Here is a 6089-nt window from a genome sequence, read left to right on the forward strand (position 1 = left end):
TTATAATCAGAATCACCATTCCACCAATGCTACACAAACACTTTCACTCTGTGAGATCCCGATCCAGGCCTTTAGAACGAAATTAAACGTGGCTAAATCTTATACACACTCGTGTTTAATAAATAGTATTCTTAATAAGTCATTTAACAAGAATAATTTGCCACATAAAAGACTTAAACTTCGGAACAACAGCATCACCAGTTCAATAATTACAGCTTAATAGTAAAATCCTTGCAACTGACAAACTAATGCTATAACAGCTTTGATTTTCTGATTGACTAATATCTTGCAGGCTCTACCCAGCCATATAGACCAGTTATAATAATTGAAGGGGTGAGAATGAGATAGTCCAAAGCCACCCTTTTAACAAAAATGCTTTTTTTTTTTTGTGCAAGTTCTTTTCTTGCACGTATGAGGAAGCTACTATTAAAATATTATAAAAAATACTCAACATGACGTATCAGTAAGTATATGTTGAAGAAATTATGATACCGCACCTAATAGCATTGGACTCTAAACCTTTATAGGAGTGGTAAGTACAATATGCCTCAGGTTGCAGTGCAAGCCTTCAGGTCCCTCCTCTGTACAAGAGAAAAAAAAACATGCTCTCCTGTAAAATTTTGTCTGTGTGGCTTAGGACTGTATCATTCTCACTCCTTTAATTATTAAATTTTGTGATGGGTCTCAGTGCCAATATAGAGATGCAATATAAGTAAGACTAGCAGTTGTAACTCAGCATGTGAAATTTTCCCTGGACTTTGTAATGACAGACTTAATGGACATTTCCCAGAGACAACGGTATTTCTGATGGGCACTGAAATAATGGAACTTCGTTGTTTCTGTTTGCAGTAAATCTCTCTTAGTTGAAGAAAATATCACAACAGGCAATAATTCACAAGATTCTAATGCATTTCCTACATTTCCAGAGTATTATTTTGGCCCTGCAGTACCTCCATTAAGAACCTCAAGAAGAGCAAGATTCTTCATATATAATTGGTATGTAAGCCACCCAAGTGGGTGCTTAAATTCCAACTCTAACTATAAGAATCGTATAAAACCATTTTTTTTACATACCGTGCAACTGCCATAACATCTCAACCAATTCCTAAGAGACAATCTGAACAGATGCCTGACTTCAGAAAAGAAATTAGAGACTGCATTAATTGCTCCCTAACTTGATGCAAAGAAAAGCAGAGCAAGGTGCATGGCACACAAATTTTATATCGCATTGTGATGAAAAATTTTCCTCATGGATGAGAATATACCTTTCTGCAATTTATGCAAAGTGAGAGTTTCAGCAGAAAAAAGTTTACTGTAGACCAACGAGTGAAGAGAAAAAACACATACGTTTACAGGTGCTTACAGGTTAAAAGACAGTGAAGCCTGCTCTTCAGGTTCGACTTTGTTAGAAGAACTTTGTGAAGTATTTATTTGTGCAGACACACCATTGAACAAAGTCAGGAAACTATACCAGAAAGCCTATACCAAATTCGTCTATATTATGGAAGAATTACGTGAATAGATGCTACCCAGGTTATGCAACACACATTTGACAACAAAATCTGCAATGTACACTTAACGGCAAAAAGAATGAGCCATCGACAATGTCTAAGTTCCAGAGACATAACATTGCACATGCTCGTCTCGTCAAAGCCGTAGTTCACCAGGTAGCCTAAAATATGTTATAAAATCGAATGGAGGATTGATTCTAGATACATCAGGGCCTCTGAAGAGTGAAATAATAATAAAATTCATAAATACAAAATCAACCAAAGCGAATAAGTACAGGAAAACCAAGTATTATGCCAAACTGATATTAACAGTCTCAGTAGCGTAAGTTGTTACAGTATTAGTCTATTGAACGAGTTAACAGTATTAGCTCAAGGTTCGAATCCTCTACAATCTTTTTTTTTTAATTACAAATTTGCCATCATATATGTCTCACAAAGCTATATTTATGTGGTGACATCTCTTAGAATATGCCCAAACTCTAATAAATTATAAACCTCCCTCCCTTCCAAGCAATACTCCTGTCTGTTAATAAAACGTTCTGTCTCATCATTACGCTTGAAGATGGCAAAGAGACAGCACTCCGTCAACAAGTAATTGCCCTGGTTCGTGTAGGTTATTCTGCGTCGATGGTGGTGAGAGAGATTGGAGTCCTATTGTCAACTGCTAAGCTGTGGGTTAAATATTTATCGAGAATGGCGAAGTTGTGAATTGTCCCATTCCTGTTCGGCCGCGCATCTCTACAAGGAAAGAGGACACCATGTTATTGAGAGAAGTTGAGAATCACCCCTTTAGAACTGTCTCTCAACTGAAGATGGCGTCCAACTTTCCAGATTCCCCACACACTGTGAGATGTTTTAGAGAGCGTGGCATTTGGTGTCAATGAGCTGTGAGGAGAGAACATTTGACGATGGATCATGCTGTGGACCATTTAGCATATGCTACTTTCCGACAGGACTTCGATTGGAGAAATATTATTTTCTCTGACGAGGTAATTGTCTCCAGTAGCAACAATGGTCCTGTCCTAGTTTATTGTATGGATGGCCACCGATACGATGAACGCTTCATGGGATGCGTGTTGGTGGTGGATGTCATACGATGGGGTAGGACTTCTGGAATGCATCCACAGTCAGTTTACGGCAGAAGTCTACGAACACATTTTGGCAAATGTAATGATAACTTCCGCCCAAGAACGATATCCAGAAGGAACACTTTTCTTCCAGCAGGATAATCACCTGGTACACACCGCCAACCAGATTCAAAGACGGTTTACGAGGAGGCCTGATGTCGACCTGGTCGACTGGCCTCCAAAATCAGCGGATATGAATCCGATTGAAAATTTGTGGGCTGCAGTCAAATGGATCCTACGCTCTAATTGGGCAGAACCCATTCGGACAGCTGACAAATTGTGGGACAGAGTTCTAGATGCGTGGGAGGAGGTGGCCATGAATTTAGACCTGTTCCATAATCTTGTGGACTCCATGCCACGCAGAATGAGGGCAGTTGTTGACACAGGTGGTTTGTGGACGAGATATTTGCACCCACCACAGGCCTTTTCTTGTTAATATATTAACAAATTGTTTGTTTTTTAATTATTTATTTATGTTTATATGCGTCCGGTTTTTAGGATGTGAAACAAGTATTTTTGTTTATACAGGCCAGGTTTCGCCTATTAATAGCCCACAGGTGATGGGCAATAATATTTTTACAAGGCAAGCATAACGAAGTTATGAACAAATGCCATTTCACATTTACACTAATAAATCAATTAAAAATTAAAATAAAAAAAAAATAATTTTACCATACCGGGAGGCGAACTCACAACCTCTGGTATGGATGTCAGACATCTTACAACTGGGCCACACACAACTCGTAAGGTTTACTACATTATAGACGGACGACTTTCAATGAAGAGATACCACAGCAATGCCTTGCAGTGCGTTACGTTTACACGAGTGAACGGCATGACAGAACTTAGCATTTCTATCGACCAAGAGTCAGCACATTCTTTTTGCCATTAAGTGTACATTAACACCATCATATTATTTTTCTCTACCGCATAATCATCATAGTGATGAATGAGACGTTCAAAACCACATTCCACAGCAGCATTTGGTTAATAATCCCTATGGTTGCAGTAATTTCCACTTTCTTGCGGGCAAATTTTTCAATTTTAATATCATCAAGTACTGAAGATTTCTATTTAAAAGTTTCTCCTCAGATTCTGGTATTTGTATAACAGACATTGCAGTTTCCCCCACTCATCTGTGTATAGTCTAAAACATGCCTCTAGATGGTTCGTTTGAAAATTTTCCAAAAGAACATGTTTTAAAACCCCATTTCACTTGATAAAAATTTTACAAGAAAAATATAAGTTTTTGTTATGTGGTGAAGAGCTGTCTTTATTCCTACAGTCAGCTTTCCTACTGCTTTTCCAATGCAAAATGCGGTTGTCAACTTCGTTTCACTCCTCCAAACAAGAAAGAAAATTTTCCAAAAATTGTATCATTTCTCAGTTTCCATTTGGTACTTTCATTTCTAGCATAGTCTGCAAATCTGTTCTCAAATGCTTTCTTTCCCTTATGGTTCTCTTTTAAAAATGAACACTATAAACCAATACGATAAATGTAACTCTTACTTTTAAGTATGTGTTTTTTTTACAACGTTTTGAGACAATTTTTTTTGTCAAAATCTTGCTACATAGGCAATGTTTTGTCTTTCTACATGACAATAATCGCGGGTGCTCGTGTAAAGGGGGTTAAGTCAAATTGTGAGGTACGTAAATTTCTCTCATTTGGTACTGACTAAAACCCCTTTGTCATAAACTATGGAGCACTGTAACTGCATCATAAATGGAAGAATAACTTACCCCCTTTAACACAAGAAAAAAGTTATTGTGGATAGTTCAAATCTGTACTTATTTCAGTTTACCCAATTCATACCTAAACCCCTTTACACGAGCACCCGCGAATTATGGGGCAAGTTTCATGTTATACATACATACAAGAACTTCAACATAAACAGTACAAAGTGGAAAACTTTCTCTTTGAAATAACCCTGTAACATGTACCAATAACTCCAGAAGGCATCCAGTAGAGCAGAAATATCAGGTACTTTTTATACACATCAGTCTTTCTTCAAAGAATTGGAAAGAGAATTGAGTCAGGAGGACATCACTTTTATAGAATTTTTTTTTAATAACCTAATTGAATGTTCTCTTTTTATAATAATTTTGATGCTTATAAATAAACGCATTTCTTTTGTATTTTTTTTAAGTTTAGATGCTTACATTTATTACCTTCCAAATGTTATAAAACTACGTGCTAAATTGAACAATTCATACAAATGTTACGTTTATTTTTGTATGTGGAACGAGAATGTGTGTGTGCACGCACGCGCGCCTCTATATATATATATTTTTTTCAATACAGCAAAGCTTGCTTTCATGGACCTACCTATTGTGGCTGCTGGTAGTAGTGTCACTGCTGATGCTGCTAAAACACTGATGGTGATGATATCACTGCTGCTAAAATACTGATGGTGATGATATCACTGCTGCTAAAACACTGATGGTGATTATATAACTGCTGCCTCTAATGTTATTGTTGCTGATGTAAATGGAGCCATTGTTCTTGTAGGTATAATATTTTGTCACAAATATTTTTGGCACTACAAACACTGGTAATTTTTTATCATTTCGCCATCATTAATTCACATATCATCCATACCATAGCACAGACTAAGTTCACGATGCGGTGTGCTGTACTTGTACAAGAGTGCAGTTGTTTGGCTACTCAATCATTCACATAATAGGAGTGGTAAGCACAATAAGCCACAGGCTGTAGTGCGAGCCTTCGGGTTCCTCCTCCGTACAAGAGAAAACAAAATTACTGTAAACCCATCAGATTTCATACTTTGGATGCTACTTTTGAACTGGAAAATCCGAAGTCACGTCATCTGCCAACTACTTACTAAGTGCATCTTCTTTCTCTTCTTTTCGTCTTTCTTTTGATCCTTTAATTTTATGTTTACATTTGGTGACAAACATAATGGCTGATTTGGAAATTATGAAAGGATTGCATCATCTGTGAGTTTTGATATTTTCCTAGACACTGCAAAAATGCTACCGTTCACTTCGAACTGCTCTATTTTCTCGCACAATATGTTGTTCACAGAAATGATTCATGTGCAAGATGGAACGGGCTTAAAACTGGTCTCTGTGAATGAATATAACCATTGTTGCCTTCTTTGGGGTCTTTGGAAAAGAAAATACTGCTACATAACTGTCAGTTACAGCATTATAGTTTTACGTACAGTAAGGATTGCATCATAGCTTTTACGAACTTTTGCTCTCGCTGGTCACCTGAAATCCAACATTGTTGCACTGTGCCCACTGTGCATCTGTTTATAAGACAGTGTAAGCGGAAAGGACATGAAAAGGGATGTCAGTTTCGTTCCACTTCCCCATTGTGCCCAGAGTTGATCTAGAAGAATATACTTTGCAGGGTAATATTTGCACAAAAGCTTGTGGTCGCCACTGTAAGCAACTCTTGCAGCAAATTATGCAATGACATAAAAAA

The sequence above is a fragment of the Periplaneta americana genome, chromosome 10 (genome assembly GCF_040183065.1).
Source record: "Periplaneta americana isolate PAMFEO1 chromosome 10, P.americana_PAMFEO1_priV1, whole genome shotgun sequence".
In the NCBI taxonomy this organism is placed as follows: domain Eukaryota; kingdom Metazoa; phylum Arthropoda; class Insecta; order Blattodea; family Blattidae; genus Periplaneta; species Periplaneta americana.